Raw genomic sequence first — 22,249 nt, 5'->3', positions numbered from 1 at the left:
TCAAAGATAAAAGTACCCTGACAGCTCTTGGGCCCTTCTGGAGCTCCAAGATCAACCATTTCAAACTTCTGAAATTAAATGCACACAGCGCACACCAACTCATAGCTCTGATCTCTTATCCAGCTCAGACTTCGCACGTAACATTCATACTTGGTATTTGCAGAAAGGCCAGGTCAGTCCTGGAGTCAAACAAAACACAATGTATTTTTCTTGCAGAGACCAGCCCTCCTTTGTACTGATCTACTTCTGCTTACCCTGCTACACCTCCTGCTACAAAGAAACAACTTGGTTTCCTAGCCCTCTCTCCTATCTTTATATTACTTTCAACTATCAATCAGTTCAAACAAATCCCACTTACCTCCCCCACTGTTGGAACCATCTGCAGGAATACCTCCTCTCCAATAGCATCTACAGTTTTTGAGAAAGACAAGGTCAAGCTGGGACAGGATCAAAAGAAGGGGTCTGATTCTAGTCCAGAAAACCCTTTCATGAGAAAATGAAACAAACGAAATAAAACGAAAAGTATGCTACTTTCTTCTTCTAAAATGAAGGCTTGCCTCTATGACAAGCAGATCAGCCCATTTGCTTTTTAATAGGAATTAAACCAATTACCAAATTGGATTTTATGGTAGTTTATGGAGACCACCAGAATCAGTGGTCCTCTATATAATTTATAAACTGACTTACCTCCTGAGAAAACACTAGCTACTGCTTTTTCCAAATGAGTCATGTATGTAAATACATATTGATAATACAATGGAGTAGTCATGTTCTTGTCATGTGTTTAAGAATATTAGCAAAATCTATCATTCTGGAAGTATTAAAGAAGGGAGAAGAATTCTGTAGAAATTTCTTTCATGTTATGGGAAACGAAACGGGGGGTTTTTTCCAGTATGTTTGGCACAAAAATCTCTAAGAAAGTTTGAGAAAACCTGTTCCTAAGTTTGAGGTCTAAGCTTCTAAAAATGTATCTGAACCCAGCTAGATTCTAATAGTGTTTGACATCAAATCCATTTGCTTTCTATAGCGCACTTCTTCACTGAAAACTTAGTTACGAAAAATGTCACTGGGGAGGTTTGAACTTGGGGTATTCAGTAGTTACCAGGTTAAAAGTGCTCAGCCTGTATGCTAAAACAAAACTACCACTTAATATTAATTAAAAAAATCCCTGAGGTGTAAGACCTGACACACTTAGGGGAAGGCAGAAAAGTCCTACTGGATTTTTAATTATCATACATTACTGTAATTGGTTCATCCAACCAAATTACGGCCTTGGTTGGACACAGTGGCAGCTCCACTGACCAAGGAACACTGTCTGGAATTCGGTAAGCAAATGAGGGAAGGAAGGGGGTTAGAAAGCAGGTTACAGAGCAGGAAGCCAGAACTGAGATTTTGACAGGAAAAATTATCCTGACTTCCTCACGGACGCACCTCCATATCAAACTGACATTAGACACTTCTTCGATGGTTCACTAAAGATTTATGCTTAGAAAGGAGGAAAAATGTAACAACTTTACGAATGCTCTGCAAGGTTTTCAGCTTCATCTGTTTCAGACAAAGAAGTATGTAGTATTAATGTTCTTTTGACTAATAATTCTCTCTGATACACTACTTCACTTATTTAATGACTATTTTGATTCAAGCACTAAAAGCTATGTAAAGTTGAAAAAAATAATAAAAATTAAACCCTGTGAAAGTACTTTTGCAGCTTTAGTCTTGAGGGAAGAACAGAAACTTTGTGCATTAAATAATTTCAGCTCTATAAGCAGTAGCATCTTACACACACAGCAGAGCTCCTGAAAGGCATTTCCTGTAATTGCAAATGCTTCAATAAGCACAACTAGGACTGTTTAAGTTACCAATGCATTTTCAGAAGAGGGAATTAGAGCTATCCATTCCAGGTCATTAGTCGTGGAAGCCAAGGAGATTTCCTACTGCTACAATAGCTGGTTACTACAGAACTATCCATCCTTTCACCTTGGAAGGCGTACACACTCCCTCTACTATTGCCTCTGCGTTATCAAATAAAGTTCTTAATAACTGAAAAATAAACCTGATTATTAATATATCTTTCTGGACTTCACAATACATATTTGTAATATTACTTTATCTCATTTGAAGGTTCAGGAAATCCAATTTCCATGGGCTCGAAGTCTGTTCCCCTTTAATTCTGCCTAACAGAAGCACAGAACTGTTTGTTCATTGGGGTGTTTATTATTAGAATGTCTAGCACAAAAATGGGAAAAACATCCAAAAAAGCACCCAGCCACAATTTTACTCTGAAGTCACATTGATAGCAGGCAGTATTTAACACATTTGAATGTCATCAAGCTATTTTGCCATAGAATATAGAAGAGGAATGAGTAGGAGTGATGTATTCCGAGACATTCACCCCTGCCTAAAGGATGTTTTTATACCAACGTGAATCCTGTACTGTACCCAAAAATATTTCATGTTTCCTCTGTGCACTCATAGATGTTAAAATAACAAATGGAATGAGATCGTTATCTAGAGGAAAAAGGAATTATATTTCAATGACTGTATATGAAGCACTGATGTATCTGAATCCTGTCACTCCTCCTCAGTAAGCTCATTTTTATTAGTCACAGCACACTTTTGACCTCAGGACTGGCTGCATTATTTTTTCAAAATTTTGTCAGAGTATTTTTTCGTATTTTTTTTCCTTTTCCTAAAGCCCTGAAAAGGAACCGTTCTCCAGAAAGGAAGTTTGTATGCCATTTTCTGGCTTCCCTCTTCCATGCAGTCTAACCTATGCTGCAGAGCCATTGAAGGCCTACATAAAAGATAAGCTTTGACTGTCAATTCCCTATAAAGGAACAGGCTGGATGACCTCAAGAAACTGCAGGTTTTCTTCTTCCTGTCCAAAAGAGGAATCATAAATTATTTTCTGTATCTTCCTTCAATTAAAAAGAAACAAAAACATTATGAACTGAAATATCAGAAATTTATAAGAGAAAAATCATCATTTGCCCTGTACAGCCAGTAACCATAGCCTCTTTCACCAGATTACAACACTCCATCAGTCATTTGAGTAAATAATAAATACTTCTTGGAGGCAGGATGGTGACTAACAAAGTGAGAGCAATGAGCAAACTACATGAAAGCAATTATATACCAAAAATCACCAGCTTAAAGGAACGATCATCAACAACTGCAAGCGAAATTGATGGGAACACAAGTGCTCGGCAGTCAACACAACTTACAAAGATCAAGCGTTACTTCCCATGTTGGTGGAAATCAAGAACTGCACAGCATAGCTAGCTGGTGGAGGGAGGTGATCACCCCACTCTGCTCTGCACTGGTGCAGCCCCACCTCAAGTTCTGTGTGCAGTTTTGGGTGCCTCAGTAAGAAGGAGATCAAACTATTAAGAGTGTGTCCAGAGGAGGGCAACCAAGACAGTGAAAGGTCTTGAGGGCAAGACTTACCAGGAGCAGCTGAGGTCACTTGGTTTGTTCAGCTCAGAGAAGGCTGAGGGGAGACCTCATTGCAGTCTACAACTTCCTCAAGGGGGTCAGCAGAGAAGGAGGTGCTGATCTCCTCCTTCTGGTGACCAGTGTTAGGATACAAGGAAACGGAATGAAGCTGCATCAGGGCTAGCTCAGACTGGACATTAGGAAAAGGTTCTTCACCGAGAGGGTGGTCGGTCACTGAAACAGGCTCCCCAGGGAGGTGGGCATAGCACCAAGCCTGACAGAGTTCAAGGACCATCTGGATGACGCTCTCAGTCATATGATTTATTTTTAGGAATTGGACTCTATGGTTCTTACATATCCCTTACAACGTGCGATACTGTATGATTCCAAGAATCTCAGCAGGAAAACAGTGTAGGTGGCTCAGAGAAGAGTCATGAACAACACAAGGCACAAAGGTGCTCCACCTATTGTGGAAGAGGTCACAGTTTGGAGAAAACAAAAACCCCAGCATGACATCAGATATTATACAGCTGCTCAATTAATGCTTTGTTCTTAAAATAATAGCTACGTTACAGAAGACAAGCTATTAGGAATAAATAATAGCAGGCATATCCCTTGAGAGATGGCCTGCCAAAAAGTGAATTGAATATTATAAAGTATTAAGAAAAAACACATATATATGATCTTAACCGTGTACCTTACAACATAATATAATCCTTAAAGTATGATAACCTATCATGTTTCCAATGCCCCGCTGTTTGTGCTACATCTGTTGTTTAGAGAATCCATGGTTTCTTTCCCTACTTGGAAATCCATACCTACTCCTTACTTTTTCTTAGTCACACCGCTTTACTACCCAGAGCAATGCACCCAACTAAAGTATCTGAAAATGCATACATATACAACACTTTTTTTTTTTTAAACTTCACAGTGAAGTGTTGTGAAGTTTGTGTCTGTTTAAATTATTTATGACTCACTTAAATCAAAACTGTCTAAATACGTATGTCCATGCACCCATCCTCACACCTGTATATTAAATTTCAAACTTTAAAACGTAAGCCATTTAAAACTTAAGCCCAGCCTTTAGACCACTGAGATATTGCTCATGCATGTAACTTTTCTTAAATGGAAAGAAAAAATGCCTTATTCTTTTCTACTTATGTAGTGAAACTTTCTAAACAAACAGATAAGGTAAACTTAGCAACAACTAAAAACATCAGTGTTACCAACATTCTGCATACTAAACTCAAAACATAGCACTGTACCAGCTACTAGGAAGACAGTTAACTCTATCACAGCTGAAACCAGGACAAATAATAATAAAAAAATTCTAAAGGCTAGCCATGAAAATAGCCAGGAATTTGAAGGCTACAAATATAAAGCAATTGTGACCTTAAGTAAAGGCAAGGTTGTCCACTGCCAATAGTTTATATATACGTAAATTGACATAAAGACAAAGACTGTCAGAAAGACACAACCACAGTATCACTAGAAAAATCTGACTTTGGCAGTAAGTTTATCTTGGGAGCAAGCACAAAGCCAATTCTCAGTGCAACATAATGATTGCCATACATATTAGATAACATATAGGCATGTTTGGAAATACCACCAAATCAGAAGTCGGGATTGTGAATACAGTATCATCATTTCGGTGTCAACTTATTATTAACTATTTCTTTAGAAGCATTTCTTCTAGTAACAGTAATATATATATTATTTGCACCAACAATTAAATCTCTTTCAAAGCACACTTATGACTTACTGTTATGTGGCTGCCTGTCATCATTGACAGGATTTGAAACTTTTTGCCCTACTAGTCACACTGGGTAGGAATGTACGCTCATCAGATTATACTCCAATATATTTTAAGTCATTTTTTGTGATTCAATGCTTGTTTGAGAAACTGAATCAAATCTGTCTGCCTTCTTAGTAATGTACAAACTCTGGTTTACTTTTTTATAAATGGGGCATTTCAGAGACTTTTATTTGCCAAGCACTCTGTACCAGAAAGTCACAGTCAACCTAAAGGAAAGTGAAAGCAAATGGTTAGATACCAGAAGAAATCTGGCACAGTTGCATACTGTCACTTCATCCCTTGCAACTGCTCACTGAAAAATTAATGTGCACATTACTAGCTTTGATGATTATAAAGATGTCATTTACTTGGTCTAAAGTGGATGTCAGAATATACATTGTCTTGATGACAGCAATAAAGAAATAAAAAAAATCATTTCAGAAAAAAGAAGTGATTAAAATTGCTATGAAATTCCCATTACTTCTGGACTTCTGATAAAAATCATGACCTTGGCAATCATCACATCTGAACCAGAAGCAAGTGAAGTATCAACTAGGCCGCTAGTAAAAGGAAATAAACTCTGAAGTCAACAAGAAATCATCAAGAAATGAACTGAAGACTGGGTTACACTTATAGATTAACCCTATGGAAGCAGCACATGATTTGGCCCAGCCTTCCTAAAACCATACATTAAATAAATTTGGCAGGGGCCAGCTAACATTTGTCTTTCTAACAGTGATACGTTTGTTTTCACCACTGTATGTTGCATGGTGCATTACACTACAATTTCAAGAAAGAAAACCTTTCTGACCAGGATATTAGAGCCACAGCCTCACCTTTAATAATGGTGTAACACCGGTCAAACTTACTACGCCCTTGCCTTCATTGAGCTGTCGTGCTGGTTTTATCTCACCTGCAGACAGTACTGTAAGGCATTGACTACAGAGCATGGCTGGTGCACGCATTTGTGTTCTCTGTGACCACTCCTGGTTTTTTCTCCACAATTTTTTTTTTTTTTAAATTGCTTTCATTTCAATGTAAAAATGAAAATTGAAAGTCTCTGAAGTTGCCTCTAGAAGATACAAAAGCATACTAAATATATGCAGATTCTCCTATGCATGACAGTTATTGACTAGTCTCAACAACACAAATAAGTAGTATTTTTACAGATGTTTCTTTTTCTAGTCCTATTTTCCATATTCTTACCAGAATATCCCCCTCTAAAAATGGATGTAATCATTGAGGTTCCTGTTTTCATTATTTGCTTTCATGGTAATTTGGTTTTGTACATGAAAGGTCACTTATTCCAGTAAAATGCAAACTTTGTGCCTATCTCCTCATGGAGCAGAACCTAGCAGGAACAAAGCACTGAACATTCTCATTACAAGAACACTCTCCACAAAGCTTTATGAATATGTGACAGTCCATATACTCCTCTTAAGCACAGGTTCTAGACAGAAGGAAAAATAAAGAAACAGAGACAATAAATTACTGCAAAACCTCTTGAACTGCAAGCTATAATGCAAACACTACATAGAAAAGTGCCTTCTTTACCTGAATCTCTCTGCCTTTACACTTCAAAGCTATATATGACCACAGAGGTACCACAATAAAGTAACAATTCCAGTGTAAACACAAAGGCAACAATCCACAGAAGATTTCCAAGAGGCTGTTCTGACCTGTTTATACATTACTCATAACTGTGTTATACTTCACATTTGTGTACGATACTGACAATTGTTGACATTGGCACAATTGTTTATTTTCTTGCATTGACAACACAGGTAATAGAAAGGGCTTTTTGTGTTCCTTGCTTGCCAGCAACATTAGAACAGAACTATGCTGCCTGCTGGATCATCATATGCCAGCTTTTATTGTAGAAAACAACTGTAGGAAGCAAAATGTGAGAAAGATAGACAGGCATAAGTCACATCTGATACGAAGTATTAGATATGAAGTACACACGCACACATGTATGTGGCTCCTTATAGCTCTTCACAAATTGGATTGTAAGCTCAAGATGCACGGAACGAGGAATACATCATCTTTTATCTTTTGCACTGCCAGAATGTAACAGTTAAATAACACTTTTCTTCTTCAACTCTATCATAAGAACAGAATATATCACAATTTTTTATAACTTCTACATTTATAACAATCCCATGAAATAAAGAATTCTTCTTCCCATTTTACAGAAGGAGACGGGCACAGGGCAGACTGAGAAAACTGTTTATTATAAAAATTAAGTTTATGGTTGAGCTGGGAACTGAATGCATTAGTCTAATCTTAGTTCAAGCACATGCTACGTTTAGGAGGCATGGACTGAGAAATAACAAGATCAGCATTGCAATTCAGATCAATTATGCATGGGTAATTTAAGAACATTTTGTGATCATCTGCTAAGAAGTTGAATTGATAACTTTGACCCACTTGTCAGACTTTCACACCCTCATCCAGCTTGTCTCCAACAATTGAGTAGAAGTTATCAATGGACACAAATTGACATTACACTGGCCTGCAGGAAATCAGCCAATCATTTGATCTTACATGCTTAAAATACATGCAGTTTTTGACTGCTTTATTCTCCTACCTCATCCCTTTATACATTGCCTCTCTTTTCCAAACCTCATCCTAGAGGCAGGCACGCATATAGGACTCCAAGACTGCTCCCATCTCCAAGACTCTCAAGAAGGCGGCAACTGTCTCTTATTCTGCAGGTAACCCAGCGCATTTCTCACCTCGATGAGGGACTCTGGCCTCTATGCTCTGGGCCTGGTTAAGTCCCAAATATTTACAAGTAACAGGAAATTCAAGACACAAATCAAAAAACCACAGAACTGATTCAAAATTCTTAAAGTCTGAGTGACTATATTGTCTGACTTCTGAAGGTGCGCTGTTCTAAAGTGTTTGACTGGAGGGTAGGGGTAGTGTTAAACAAGTTGGTAGACAGCCTGTAACTTGGGCTATGTCTGGCTACAAGCTGTTTATCAGGATGTGAAGGCTATGTGCCATAGACTATGCTCTTTTGCCTTCCCTTTGCTCCCCAAAATGAAGTGTCAAAGAGATTTAGGTTGATGTACTCAAAGTCAGAGGTTTGTGTAAGATCTGGGAACACAAACTTTCTGTATATAAATGAAGAGCCATTAGACATACAATCCTTACCCAGTCAGACAAGGAATCTTAGAAAAGACTTAAAGGCTTTTCAAAACAACAGCCATTTCAACATTACTTGTGAAAGAGAGTATTACAACACTGAAACAGAATCATGTACAGAAATTTCTTATTCAGACTTTTTTTTTTTTAAATACGTAATATGTCCTCGGAAAGTAGTAAAACAATGTCTGCTGATACAAGTATTTCTGAATAAAACCTCATTTTTCATGTTCAAAGTCCACACCGACTGACCTAAACGCAGCATTCAGAATCCAATTGATGCACATTTCTTAAGCATTTGATACCATCTCTTGTTAAAAGTATTCTCCTGCAGGAAACATATCTACTCTTGGTGGCAATATGCCAAGACAGCTGTAAGGACAGCAATAGGATTTACACCGTTGTTGCACATAATGGCTATTTCTTATGTTGATGTTCTGCTTCCATTTAAATAGATGGAAAGAATCTTCCTGCTTAAGGGACTTCTTTTAAGCTGCTGTTTAACTATCTTTCCGATACGCCAAGAGAGGTCTGAGGTATACAAATAAAGCACCGTCTTATTTACAAAATTAAGTATATTGAATGTAAGGTTTTTTTTATTTCCTCAGGGAAACAGATTTGGCAATATGGGTGTGATTTTGGTGTGAAAATGCTAAACTGGTCCAAGAGTATGTCCTGGGACCGATATTTCATCCAGGATTGCCCTGAAACATTTACCAGTACGCATTCTACCAGTCAGACCTGGAAGGAAAGACTTGCACTTAAAACTAAAAGTCTGAAATTTTTCCGTTTCCTTCTAAATATAATGACCAGTTCAAAAGTCACAGTTTTCTGAAGGGCCAATATTAGACCCACAAGCTTCAGAGAAGTTGAAATTTAAGAAAAAACCTTACTAACATACATTTATGAAGTCTCCCTCTGTGGCACAGCTGGCACCTGTCCCTCCCCAGGGATGCGACACCCTGCCCTGCAGCCAGAGTTTGGCTGCCAGCACACACCACGCACTCAAAAGCTTGAAGGGAAATACAGTCCTTGATATAAGTCCCCAGAAAACAAACCAGATTCTCAGCTCCAGCAACAACAGAGAATTCAGTATTTGTGGAATGAGTTGAAAAATAACCTAATTTAGGGCAAATCAAATAAATTTGCAGCAAAGTACCTTCTTCTCCATTTTCCACTGGAAAATTTTGTATTCTTTATTAAGGAAGTTTCTATAAAGAAAAGAGATAGAAAGACAAGATTCATCAACCTATCTACAAATAAAAAACCCAACATAGACAGCAACAGTGTATAACACACCTACCATAAGGAATACAATTTCTCCATAAACTTTGCCATGCAACTTAGCTCTTGCTGAGTTTATGGGGAGTAGTTGTAGCTGGAGAGTCCCCTGTCAAGTTGTCCAGCTCTCAAAGAGCAGCGTGCTCAGTCCGCAGACATGAAGCCAGGCAGAGAATGCAGAAGTTTCCATCCATACCCAAACACAATTTGAGAATACCTGATACTAACACCAATGAAGGATTTACTGTTTCACCGATCCACAAGGTTCTTATGTCATGTCTGAAAGATTATATAAAGCTATCAAAAAGATTAATTCATCCAGCAGTAAAGAGGTTTAACCTTTAAGGAGTAAGCAGTCCTGGGGTTTTTTGCAATGTCAAACAACAGAGCATAATCCTGACTCTACAAGTCTAAATGAGATGAATGACATTTTCTAAATGAGAGTGACTTCCCTGTTGTTCAGGAGAATCAATCTACCTATGTAAGCTTCAGATTACCTTCAGGTATATGTCAAACAGCAAACACCACCCTGACATTTGGGATAAACACCAGAAAGGTAGCAAGCACTCTTGCTCAGATATATGGCTATAGCAAATACACATGGAGACAGATTCCACATCAGTCAAACCCTGTTGTATAAACTGCAGCAAACAGGCAGAAGAGATAATTATCTAAGGTCTTCATCCACAGAGCTTGAATCCTCTGGTTAGCTCATCCTATTTAAGCTTTCACTCACACAGAAAAACTCTAACATGCACATCTGTCCCAATAGCACTCTCATTTCTTTTGGGGAACTTGATTAAAGTAATAAAAATGCATTTGCTGCTGAAATGGGTAATGGGCATTAGGGAATTTTAGCCCTGCTCCCACTCAGACAGATCTTACGGCAACACTTGGCACAATGCCAAAAGGTAAAAAAGGCCATACCAGATGGAGCAGTCTGGAGGGCTAGGCCAAGTCTTTGCCTCTGATCCACGTCAAAAGCACAAGCCAAGGGAGCAGAGGAGAAAAAAAAAGAGAGAACACACACATCCTTGAATCTTTCTTCATGTTCAACCACTTCCAGATCAGGCAGTTGTCAAGTCATATTCAGTTCAGTTGATCAGTAACTTGCAATGGATTTCTCCTCTAAAAAAACATCTGCTCTTCCCCCCAGCCTGTGTGAGCTTCCAGCACCCACAATATCCCCTAGAAGTGTGTGCCACAGCTCAAACAGCAGTGGGGTGAAAAACCACCTCTCCTTTTCACATTGAGCCCTGGCTCCTGCAAGCTTCATCTGAGATCACCTGGTTCTCACACTCAAAACGGTAGTGAACAACTGATTCCTACCTCCTCTCTTTATAACACCTTTTTAATTTAGTGATTGATAAATATTGACTGGATATTTTCATGGAACTATCTCCTGCGAGTTCAAACTCTTGCTCCCAAACGGTAACAATCAGCTCAGAGATGAGATTAGAATTATTATTTCCCCACATGTATCTTTTGCCAACTACTTACACTGAATTTCATTTGGCATTTTAATGGCAATTGCTGTCACAGGGTCTTCTGCAGATCTTCCTTGTCAGCTCTCATCTTCAGTATCCCCTAAACAACTTACTACCATCATTAAATTTTCTTATCTCCCCATTAACCTATTTTCCAGGTCATTCAGGAATACAACAAACATCAAAGATCCTGATGGTACTCCGGTGGTGAACTCCTTCCTTTGTAAGGGCTGATGCTAGACTTCTAATCTGTTTCCTACTTTCTAATCAATTATTTGTCCGTGTAAGGATTTCTCTGCTGAAGTTCCAGCTGCCTAACTTCTTTAAAACACACTGGTGAGGAATTTGGCCAAAAGCTCTTGATACAGAATCCTTCTCAAAAATCTCCATAGTTTGTTGCCCAATAAGCCATTTAAACAAGAGGATCCACAAAAAGTTAGGATCTTGAACGGGGACAAATACACTAGATATGTGTGTCATTATGAGATCTGAAAAAGCTGCATCACTGTGCTCTACAACAGCAAAAAAATGAGTGCCTTTAAGTCTCTGACAGTCTCCTGAGGCAAGATTTTTGTACAAAAATCCTCTTTTCACCTTAAATCAGAGGAAGAGGTGGTTATTGTTTTCTCAAGAAGTTTGCTAGATATCCTCACAGAATGCTTTGAATACATCTAAAAGACACCACATACAGTTGAAAGCTTAGAGGTATTAGTTTCACAAATTCAAAAATTTGACAATCCATAGGCTAAGGGCAGGTTGTTGTTGAGCGACTTGTAAAAAATATTTATTTATTAATAGTGAAAACCTACTGACTGAATTCGAAAAAAATGCCAGAAAGGACAACCTGTGGTGTCACAGAAAGACATAAACCTAAGTGTCCCAGCCTTTTGAGGCCTAAAAGGTACCAAAAAGAAACCTGATAGAGCTAAGCTGGTTTGGCCAACTTCAGAGACACTTGTACATCGTCATAATGTACAGACATCCAGTATACATTTTTCAGGCAAAATAACTAAATAAATATATCAAAGGCCATCAGGTTGCCTTCTGCTTCCACAAAGAAATATCAAACAACTAAATAACAATAAGCATCAGGATTATTCTATTGATATTTTTATATGTTATCTTTCTGATTATAGTATACCACAGTATCTATAGGGAAGAAATGCACATGATATCCTTTTGGAGATCTCATGCTATAATAAATTCCTTGCAGTGATCTGAAAACTACTATGGCCTGAACGCCAGACTTGAAGGAAGGCATAAAATTTCAGTGATTTTCAATCTGTGAGATGAATATTTCTAGAGCTAGTTGAACCATACATAAACAAACAAAATCTCTCGATATGTATACTCCATGCAAATATGTAGCACAAATGAAAACAAATCTACATATAGGCATGTATGTATATGTACATAAACAGAAAGAGTATGTGCATGTGATCACACCAACAGAACATGACAGCTAATTAACACCAAATCTCAGATTATCTTCAGGTGGAAAAAATATACTTGGACTAAGCATTTATTGCACAGTGGTAATAACTGCCTATGTAGTGTTGGCTTATGTCACTGCCTATTCCATCACAAAGTGACTTCTTAATTACCTAATCTCTTGAGATGGCTTCAGGTCTGAATTTTAACTTTTATGTCCTGCATAATGAACAGTGCCATTCAAAGGGAAGCCAGAAAATTTCTTCATGATAGACCAGGTCACAGCGAGCACAATTACCTTCAGTTAATACACAGCCAGTATTCTTTCCACAATAGTTTTCTTATGCTAAATACAACAGCTCTTCTGTTGGCAAAATGGGTAAATAATCTTCCCTCCTAAAGCAAGAGCATTATTACAAGGTAACAGAAGCAACAATTGTTCTTGATAATTTAAATACCATACAGGAGACTGTAGAACCTATCGGCATGTAATCTCTTTTCATGCAGTATGACATGCTAAATCCATTATTTAAACACCACAGCTGCTTAAATAAAAGCAGAATTTTGAATAGTCCATCCTGCTACTGATTATTTTACATAGGCAAAGCAGCATATTGTCAAACCAACTCGTCCATACACGCATTATTTTTTCAATGCAGAAAGACTTACTTTTCTCTCCTGTACAACTCAAGAGAACCTGTGGACTTAAACTAAAAAAGGAAAGACTGAATTGTTGTGATTCAGTCAAAATCTGGCCATTTCAGACTGGATAACAGTTGATAATTTTCAGCTGTCTGAAAGAGAAAACAATCCTTGAAATATCTTAAAGATGAAATCTCTATCAGTTTTTATAAAGCCACTTTGTCTGGTTATACCTGACTCTTTCTGCATGATACAGCAAGTTTCCTTAAAGAAAAGATAAAACAGCTTATTCTGCACAGACAAAAGAAAAATGACCCCAAAATCTTCCCATCCCCTAAAGTGAGTTGAACTAAATTGTCGCTGTCTAAATTAAGCACATTAGAAACAATGTGCAGCTGACAGCATTTTGCTGATCCTATGACTTTGGGTTGGGTGGCACTGGTCACCTGCTCCTTCACCACCCCTCCTTTTTTCTGAAGCATGTTTTTATTACGTTCTTATATTGTCCAAAGGAGCCATAAACGGAGTCCACTAAATAAATTTGCTTGAGAAATTTATATGAGATTTGAAACTTTAATACAACTGCCAAAAGATTTTGGAGTGCTGGAAGAATTAATCTTACTACTCATTACATTTATTGATTCAAATCAAGCTGCTGGACGTCAGCATAGGTGCCATTGCTAAGAAATAAGAAGTTTCCAGGAAATCTGTACGTAGACCTAAAGTGATTGCCAGCTGGGGGAGTGAGGGGGGTAGGCAAGGGGTGTGTGATCTATATGCCAGTACATGCAATACTAATAGATTATTATCCACTACTTGGGATGCTTTCTCCAATACAGGTTTTTATAACCAAAGATGAAACTATGTTCCTCAAGCCTGTAAAAGGGCCAGTATTCATAACAGATTTTTCTCTTTAAATACTTTTTGAATAAAATTAGGGAGAAAGAAATAATAAGAAGTTTCCATATCCAAAGGCTGATTTTTTTTTTTTTTTAATTGGAAGTTAAAACTGGTTGAAGGTAGGAGCTGAACAGTCAACCAGTCAACTCCATCCATAAGATCATTCTAAGCTACATAAATAGGAAGAGTCTAATTTTGCTGCTACTTCTGCCCTCAAGTGATGGCTTTTATTTTGAGGACGGAAGGAAACACTGAGTTTTGGAATTCATTTACTACACTTGGTAGAGTAGACCTGAGGTTAAAAGAGCATCTGGGAAAGGATGAAAAATAATGCAGTAATTTTATGCAAAATAACCATAAAAGTATCCACTTCACAAAGAGGATCACCCCACTGTTGAAAGAGACTCTGGTTCAGCTGTGGAGAGAGATCCTTCCTAGGACACAAATTTTATGGAAGTGTTATGTGAGGACAAAACCAGAATGCTGAGCAAGCAGGTGGGGTCTGTTCCACACTAAGCAAGTTGCTACATACAAATGAAGTAACAGAAAATATTTGCCCCCATAGCTTAGGACTATAGTCAGGAAGAGAGTAAGAGAAGATAAGGGAGAGCGAGTGAGAGCGCTCTTGCAGTACCCAAGAACACAACAGTGGTATAAAATCTAACAGAAACCACAGGTCATCCAATACACTGCATTAAATAGGTGTTTCCATGTTTCTGCCATCACTACAATTACAACCTATATCTCCTAAGTCACACAAGAAATGACAGGACAGGAATGCCCTCGAGTGGGCACGAGGATCTTCCACCAACTAAACAGGAGCTTAACGCACCCACAAAAGATTATAATTTGAAACTGTTGTTAAACTTCAATATAAATGCATATACAAGGAACAGGGATTCCACGTGACAGAGCTTTACCTAAGGAAGTTATCAGAAGGTGAAAATGTAACTATTTTGTTTCATATAAATCCTACTACAAACCATCCCCTATGACTGAAGCACTAACCACAGGCAACACTAATGCAACACAACAATCCATCCAGTGTTTGAAAAGAGTATGGCTGAGCACAGCACAAGAAAACCATTTTATTTACATGACTGAAAAATGGCATCAACAGCAAATTTGTAAGAAGTATATCTACTATAATAATGCCTCATTTTACGGATTAACACAATTGCTTTTCACCTTTTTTCTGTGTGGTATAAACTGTACAAGGACACATGACAAGACACTTGGCAAAAGAATTATTCTAGGAGTTTGCTACAACTCTCTATTTCTGAAGTATCATTTTTACTTGCACTGGTGTGCTAATAAATAAGAGCAGTACCAACAATAAGTCTACCTGAAAGACCTTTTTGGAACACCTGTGATGTAGCCTAGAAGATCTGGCACTAAAAACATCATCACAAAAAAGCATAAAACTAAACAAATTCACAGATTCACCCATACATTCTGCAATGAAGGCCCAGGAGAAGAAAACAAAAAAATTCAGAAAGACTTGATATAGATATGGACTTGCCATAACATCTTAACCCATCTTGTTGAAGAAGCATCTTATATTGAGGAAAAATTAAATGTAGGTATTAATCATATCCAAAAAAGAAACAGAAGGAAAATAGTTAGAAAGACCTTCACTCAAAACCCATCTTGGATTTGGTTTCTTGTGGTTTGTTGTTAAACCTTCCAGTTACATTCCTCCAATCTTCAGAAACATATACCATATCCACAAACATCTTTGCTTTTCCCTAATGAATATAATCCAGCAACAGATAATCCTTACATTTTCACCCCACAAAGAAACAGCGTTAACTCTTGTGAACTGGTTCTTGAAAACAGACCTGATTGAGCCCTGAGCACCCTCAGCTTTCTGCAAAACACACGTGGACTTCACTGCATCTTGCTTGCAATGCTGCAACCTGATCAGAAAATAAGGACCCAAGAGACTGTACCTGAGACAGCACAACCCCCAGCAGCACGCCTGCAGGCCAAATCACTTCAGTGCTGCAGAGTGTACTTCTACCACTTTGCATTTCCACAGAAATAAAAAGCAGCAAGTGTCCTAGACTCTAGGCATTCCTCTCTCAAAAAGTCCAAAATGAAATACAAAAGCAGATTCACCATAGACACAGGGTTTGGGGTTTTTCACTCCATTCTTAAGCAGTGGATGAAAACAGGGTAATCTTTACATACAGAAATATTCAGCTCAAAGCAGACTGAAAATATAACTAGCTGAAATGACTTAAAATTCGCAGAAATTCTCTTGCATAACTGGTTAGGAAGTTGGGGGGACAAATGAGGGGGGTTTTGTTGGTGGTCGTGTTTTGTTTTTTTTGTTTTGTTTGTTTGGTTGGTTTTTTTTTTTTTTTTAAGCTTGATCAAGGAGACAGTAACCTCAAGTAGTAAGAGCAAGAGACTGAAAAACACTTTTTTTTTTTTTTAATTAAAAAAAGAAAGAAAAAAAAAGACAGAACAAAAAAGGAGATTGCCACTCTCAGGACATCCACATAGTAATGACAGAAAAGAACTGATAAAGATCTGTAGCTTCTGCAGAAAGATACAGCTAGTAAAACAGTATTTCTGGAATCTTATCTCTCTGCTCTCAGATGGCAGCTGTGGACCAAGATCTTTTCTCTCAATAAAACGGTCAAAGTCTTGTTGGTACAGGTCATGCTGCTTACAAATGCAAATTCTGGGAAGCTGAGTCCCAGCTCATAAGCACATTTGTGAAGACTGGAGCATTTCCCTTGACACCCTGGTTTTGATTGTCTGAATAGATGTGCTATTTATTATCTACAAATAGAGACAGGAGAGTACTATCCATTCAGTAATGAACTGAGCAACTGGTGAGAAAAATAATTCTCAAAAATTAGATATTTTTTTTTTAAGTTTATTTTAAACCTAAGAATAGTGTCCAATCCAATCCAGTAGAACAACTGGGAAATTTGATTCTACTTTCAGAAGCAAATATGTAAAATGAAAGCTCAGGAGAATAGCTTTCTCTTTGTAAAAAATACAGAATGATTTCTTCAGTTAGTTGGGATGATTCATATTTTAGAGTGGGTCAATGCTTACTGCTTAACAGAATAAATTTTTTTTAATTTTCCTATTTGTGAATGTTCTGCTCTAAATTTAAACTTAGAGGAAAAAATCATAATGATAAATAGAAAAACCTCAATAACTTGTCAAAATTCCTTGAGGTTTGTAATTTTTCCCAACAAATACAGCCTTGATACAATTTAATCCTAGTTAGTCTTTACAAAATTAAGTTAAATGTAAACTATTCATAAAGATTAGCCTGTTCAGTTTGAATTTTCTGGGGTTTGTTGTGTCATCACTTTGCAAAGAAATGTTATTTTGAGACATGCTGCTAAAACAGTGACATAAAAAGTAGCCTAAATTTTTCTAACTAGGTCAATTCTAACCCTGTTTCCTCCACAAAAATGAGGAAATTTACTGCCTAGATAATACCTAGCACGTTAACCTATCAGACAACAGGATCAACTTGTTAAATTTTATATACAAGCTTTCATTAGTTCATGATGCTGACAACGTTTTGCTGCTCTACTCCTGCCACAAATCAGTCAGAGTTTACTACTAATAGGTTGTTTGACTACCCTTTGTAACTGAAAGCACAAGTACAATCATAAAAACATCCACAGTATTTTTCTTGTCCATAAGCTAGACTTAACAAGTTCATGGGACAAACCTTAGCAGAAGGAATATCGACTAAGAGAGTGTATGCTAAAAGATTACTTTTAATTTTAAAAAAATCCAAACCTTTGTGTTGTCATTTGTATATAGTTAGATATCCCGCAGAGAATCAATAGCATGGAAGTTAATTAATCAGGTTGAGTGACAAAGGAAATGGATGTGAATATAGTTAATCTTACGCACTGGAATTAATTACATCAAGTTTTAGATGATACCACAAATAAAGCTCAGATTGTACTACTGAGATTATAAAGAACACAAACCGTAAATCTTTTATAACATTTAATAACACACATTCCCTACAGAGCAGTGTTAGCAGCCTTTCAGGCAACCACCCAATGAGCAAATACTTAAATGACACACTTAGAAAATTACTTAATGTGAAACATCTACCTTTTGTCACTGGATCCAGAAAAAGGTTATTTCACCAGTAAAATGCAGAATTAGGTCAACTTTTCAGTTTGGTGCCCTTCCTAGCACTTTGTTTCTATCTGGTATGCTTCTCTGCCCTTTTCCCTCTCCCCTTCTACACGCTGTGCCTTCCACCATCAGGCACTTCCCATTTCAAACATAACAAGAGGAACACGGTTTCTAATGTACACAGGACAATTCACGTGGTCTTCCTAACGACTTCTCTATCCTTACCACAACCTTCTTCCCCACCTCTAATTGCCAGCTATAATTTTATACGCCACAATTTAAACCACATAAAGGATGCTTTCTACCTGCTTCAAACAGATAAGAAAAAAGCTAGAAAGGAACACTACTGTCATCTGTTTGGACATCCCCTGCAAACCATAGTTAAGAATGTCTTAGCTAGCTCCGTGATGGTATTTGTTGAATTCTATAAAATTTTGATTTAAAAGCATCAAGTAACAGGATAACTGATCTCGTCTTCGAACTATTTTTCTAATACCTCATTCTTACGCTCTGTTTCTATTCTGTATTTGTCTGATTTCAGCCTTCTGTCAAGAATCTTGTCATGCTCCTTTCTGTCATTCCAATCTGCCTCCAGTTTTCAAGCATTTTATTCAGTCTCTGCACCCCTCCAGTTCTCTTCACTAAGCTGTCAGGTAAGAGTCATCTCCTTGGAAATTTTTGTTCCAAGGACATTCGATCACTAGAACTGCCCTAAACCCAAATTCTAAGTAAAGCAACCAAACTAAAGCAAATCAACATGCGTGCTTCTTCAGATAACTTTCACCAATTTCTTTCTTGTAAAAAAAAAAAAAAACCAAAAACACAACACACAAAAAAACCCCCAACCCAAAAAACCAACCACCACCACAGCCCCCCCCCCCCCAAAACCATCTTCCCTGTATCTAACAGATAAACCAAAAATGAAATTAAAAAAGCCCACAGGATATCTCACCTTTCAATCCTGGACAGATATGGCTTCCAATAAAAGTAAAAACTCCAGCTGTACTATATCCCTTCTGCTTCTCTGAGCAATCTTCTTCCACAACTTCCTCACTTCTGGCTTGCTAGCTGGACCTTATTCTACGTATGTGCAGAAGAACCCAATGCATTATCCATAGAGCAGCTCACTTCTTTTACTCCCTCTCCACAGTATTCATCGTGTTACTTGTAGTGCTGAAGCCGGTAAGAAGCCCATGCATCAGCCCTGTGAAAGAGAAAGTCGGAATAAGGCAGGGCACATGGACACAGCACAGGGTGGTCAGCTTCATAGATCCCCATCACACTGCCAGAGTGAGAATAAAACATTGAAAAGCTGGAATGATCAAGCAGAGTAGTCTGAAGAAATAAGACAATCCATGAATTCAGGTTATTACTGAAAACTTGTTTCAAAAGCATGAAAACATTCAGAAGACGACAAGAAAATTCAGAAGAGGAAACAAGACTAGCATCAGATAAGCAATTGTACAGGGTAAGCTGGATACAGAGCAGATGCTCAGCACAGAACTTGTTAGCCTGAGTGATTCCAAGGGAAGTACCTTGTAAAACAATCGTTCCTCTAAAGATCGAATAAAAGACTTTGCTTCCATTCTCCCCCAACCAAATCTCTTCTCTTTCTAGAGATTTTAGACTGGCAGTAAGCTGCTATGAAAATCCTTGCAGTTTTTCTAGAAAAAGAGTTCTGTTCCATAAGCTATTTTTCAGATGTGGAAAAACACCCCTAAGCTCTTACTACTTTTCATGAATTACAGCTTAAACCCCTGCGTTTCTTCAGGAAACCCCAACACATACTAAACAGATGTCCAACAGCATACATCAGAATACAGAAAACACAATGGGAACATTTCTTGTATATTCTCATCAGAACAAAAATGCACTTTAAATAAAAATCATTTTGTGGAGACGTTTCAAAAATACTAAAGAAAACAGAAAGTGCAAGACTTGTTCTGTTTAAATATTATTCTTTTTTAATGAAACCGTTAATAAAAATATGAAAGTTATGAGTTAAAATTTCTTAAAAATATCTGGAAAATATGCATCTTGAAACTGTAATAGTTTCAATCCAGGAAAAGCTAAGTGAAATATACTTTAATACATTTTTAACATCCAATTAATGCACAGCTGCTGATTTCTACTGAGCCACGGTGCTTCACCCACATACCACAGGCAAACGGCACAGTGGTGCACATCGGCAGTCTTAGCAGTCATAAACAGGGAAGCTTTTGCTGCACTTCAAAACCACCAAAAGTGATTACAGCAAAGTCAAGGATGAATTAACATATAACCCAGTCTGTCAAGTGAGGTTAATCACATCTACACATGATATGCTCTGCAAATGAAGAACAGATTACGTTGAACCAATAGTTACCACCACTTGCAATTTCTTTTAGAAAACACTATCACCTGAGCACTGTTTCTTTCCCTATCGGGACACTACCACATGAGGCACAGCTCAGACAGTAAGAAGCAGCAGCCCCTTCGCAGGACACTACAATAACAGGCTTTGCCAGCCTGGGGAGCTGCAGTGGGCACAGAAGCCTCGAGCTGAGCAGCAGAGAGCTGCTGTACAAACCAATGCAGAAGCAGAGGATGAACTACTGGGCCAATGAGTTTTTTCTTTCAATAGCTTTTTCTTAATGAAAAAAAAAAAAATTGATTTGCTACACACCTTTCATAGATAAATAAGAAAAAGCATTGGTCTAAATGGGGAGAGAAAGAAAACTGCAATGCTACGGCTTAAAACCTTAGGAATACAACCTATAATGAGTTTTGCTGGTAGGGAAGAAGGGTAGAGCTCCTTTAACAGTGCAGCAAATCATGACTGAAACAAGTATTCAGCTTCCAAATTACTTCATATTCACAAATATGCTAAAACTGCTACAAAACTTCAGCAGATAATCAGGAATTAGGTCTTTAATTCTTTATCATAGGGATGAGTTAAGATGCCTGTTTAAGGAGCTGGTGTTGAAGAACAATAATCCCCAGTTGTTTGACAAAGAAAATTGGAGCCACTTGAATAACAGACAATATTCCTCAAACACTGTTCATATGTTGAAAATTCTAATAATCATGAAGTTCAAAAACAGTTCACAAGAAAACTGATCCTGCTCCTAAATATATTCAGCAGTATGTAATACAACTTTTCTAAAGCTTCTTAAACAAAATTACCCACAAAAAGATACAGCAAAAGAATATTTAAGAAGTGAAGTCTCCCAGTCAAGGTGTTGGAAACATCAGATTTATAGTTACTGGTGCAAACTTAATTCACCTCTGATGTACATATTTATCATAAAATCATCTGGAATCACGTTCCTTTGCTCCAGAAGGCTCCTGCCTTAGGCTCAATACCAAAGAGGGAAGAATAAAGAAATGGTACATCCAGAACTTCTGAGTCTCTGAATTCCTAACTTTAAAAAAATCTTTGATTATAGCCTTTGTACAAAACGCGCATGTACGTATACAGGCATGTATCACCTCTGTGTCAAATGTTTTACAGTTCAAAGAAAAAGATTCCTCCCAGAAAAGGCTGACTCTCCAAGACTCACTTTCCATCAAAAATATTCACCAATATTCTCCTCTGGTTATCAGTGCTATGAAAAAGAAAAACCACCACAAATTGCACAGAACCTTTTCTCCAGACAAGTGACATTTAGCCCACTGTTCCTTCACATCTCTGGCAATCTTCCACTGCTCAAGTGTGCTAACATTAATAAAAAAATTTAAGGTGAGTAGGAATTCTTAGAAATACGTCAAGGACTGCAGGAGAAAAGCATTATTAGAGAAGAAAATCCATTTAAAAAAAAGACAGACACGATCAAGTCAATTATGATTCTCAAATTGCAGGATTACCAAACTGCCTTATTAAATCGGCCTGTAAGAAGAAAAACAAACAGAAGAGAAAGAATTAGAAGAAACAGAGACCTTTCCAGTATTTTTCCTGACACAAAGTATCTAAAAGTATGTTTTAATTCAACAAACATATGAAAAATTAGAG

The 22,249-nt window shown here is 37.6% G+C and overlaps 1 protein-coding gene across 1 annotated transcript in view; it reads right to left on the bottom strand.

The window, feature by feature from the left end:
• Positions 1-19,487, bottom strand: part of PCDH15 (protocadherin related 15) — a 711,887-nt gene extending 692,400 nt beyond the window's left edge. Inside the window, exon 1 of the mRNA XM_075025448.1 lies at positions 19,211-19,487. The gene's annotated coding sequence lies outside the window, so the exon portion shown is untranslated. The remainder of the gene's footprint in view (positions 1-19,210) is intronic.
• Positions 19,488-22,249: the final 2,762 nt, after the last annotated feature.

This window comes from Buteo buteo, chromosome 4 (genome assembly GCF_964188355.1).
Source record: "Buteo buteo chromosome 4, bButBut1.hap1.1, whole genome shotgun sequence".
NCBI lineage: Eukaryota > Metazoa > Chordata > Aves > Accipitriformes > Accipitridae > Buteo > Buteo buteo.
Note: the sequence above shows the minus strand (reverse complement) of the source record. Positions and strands in the feature narration are given on the sequence as shown.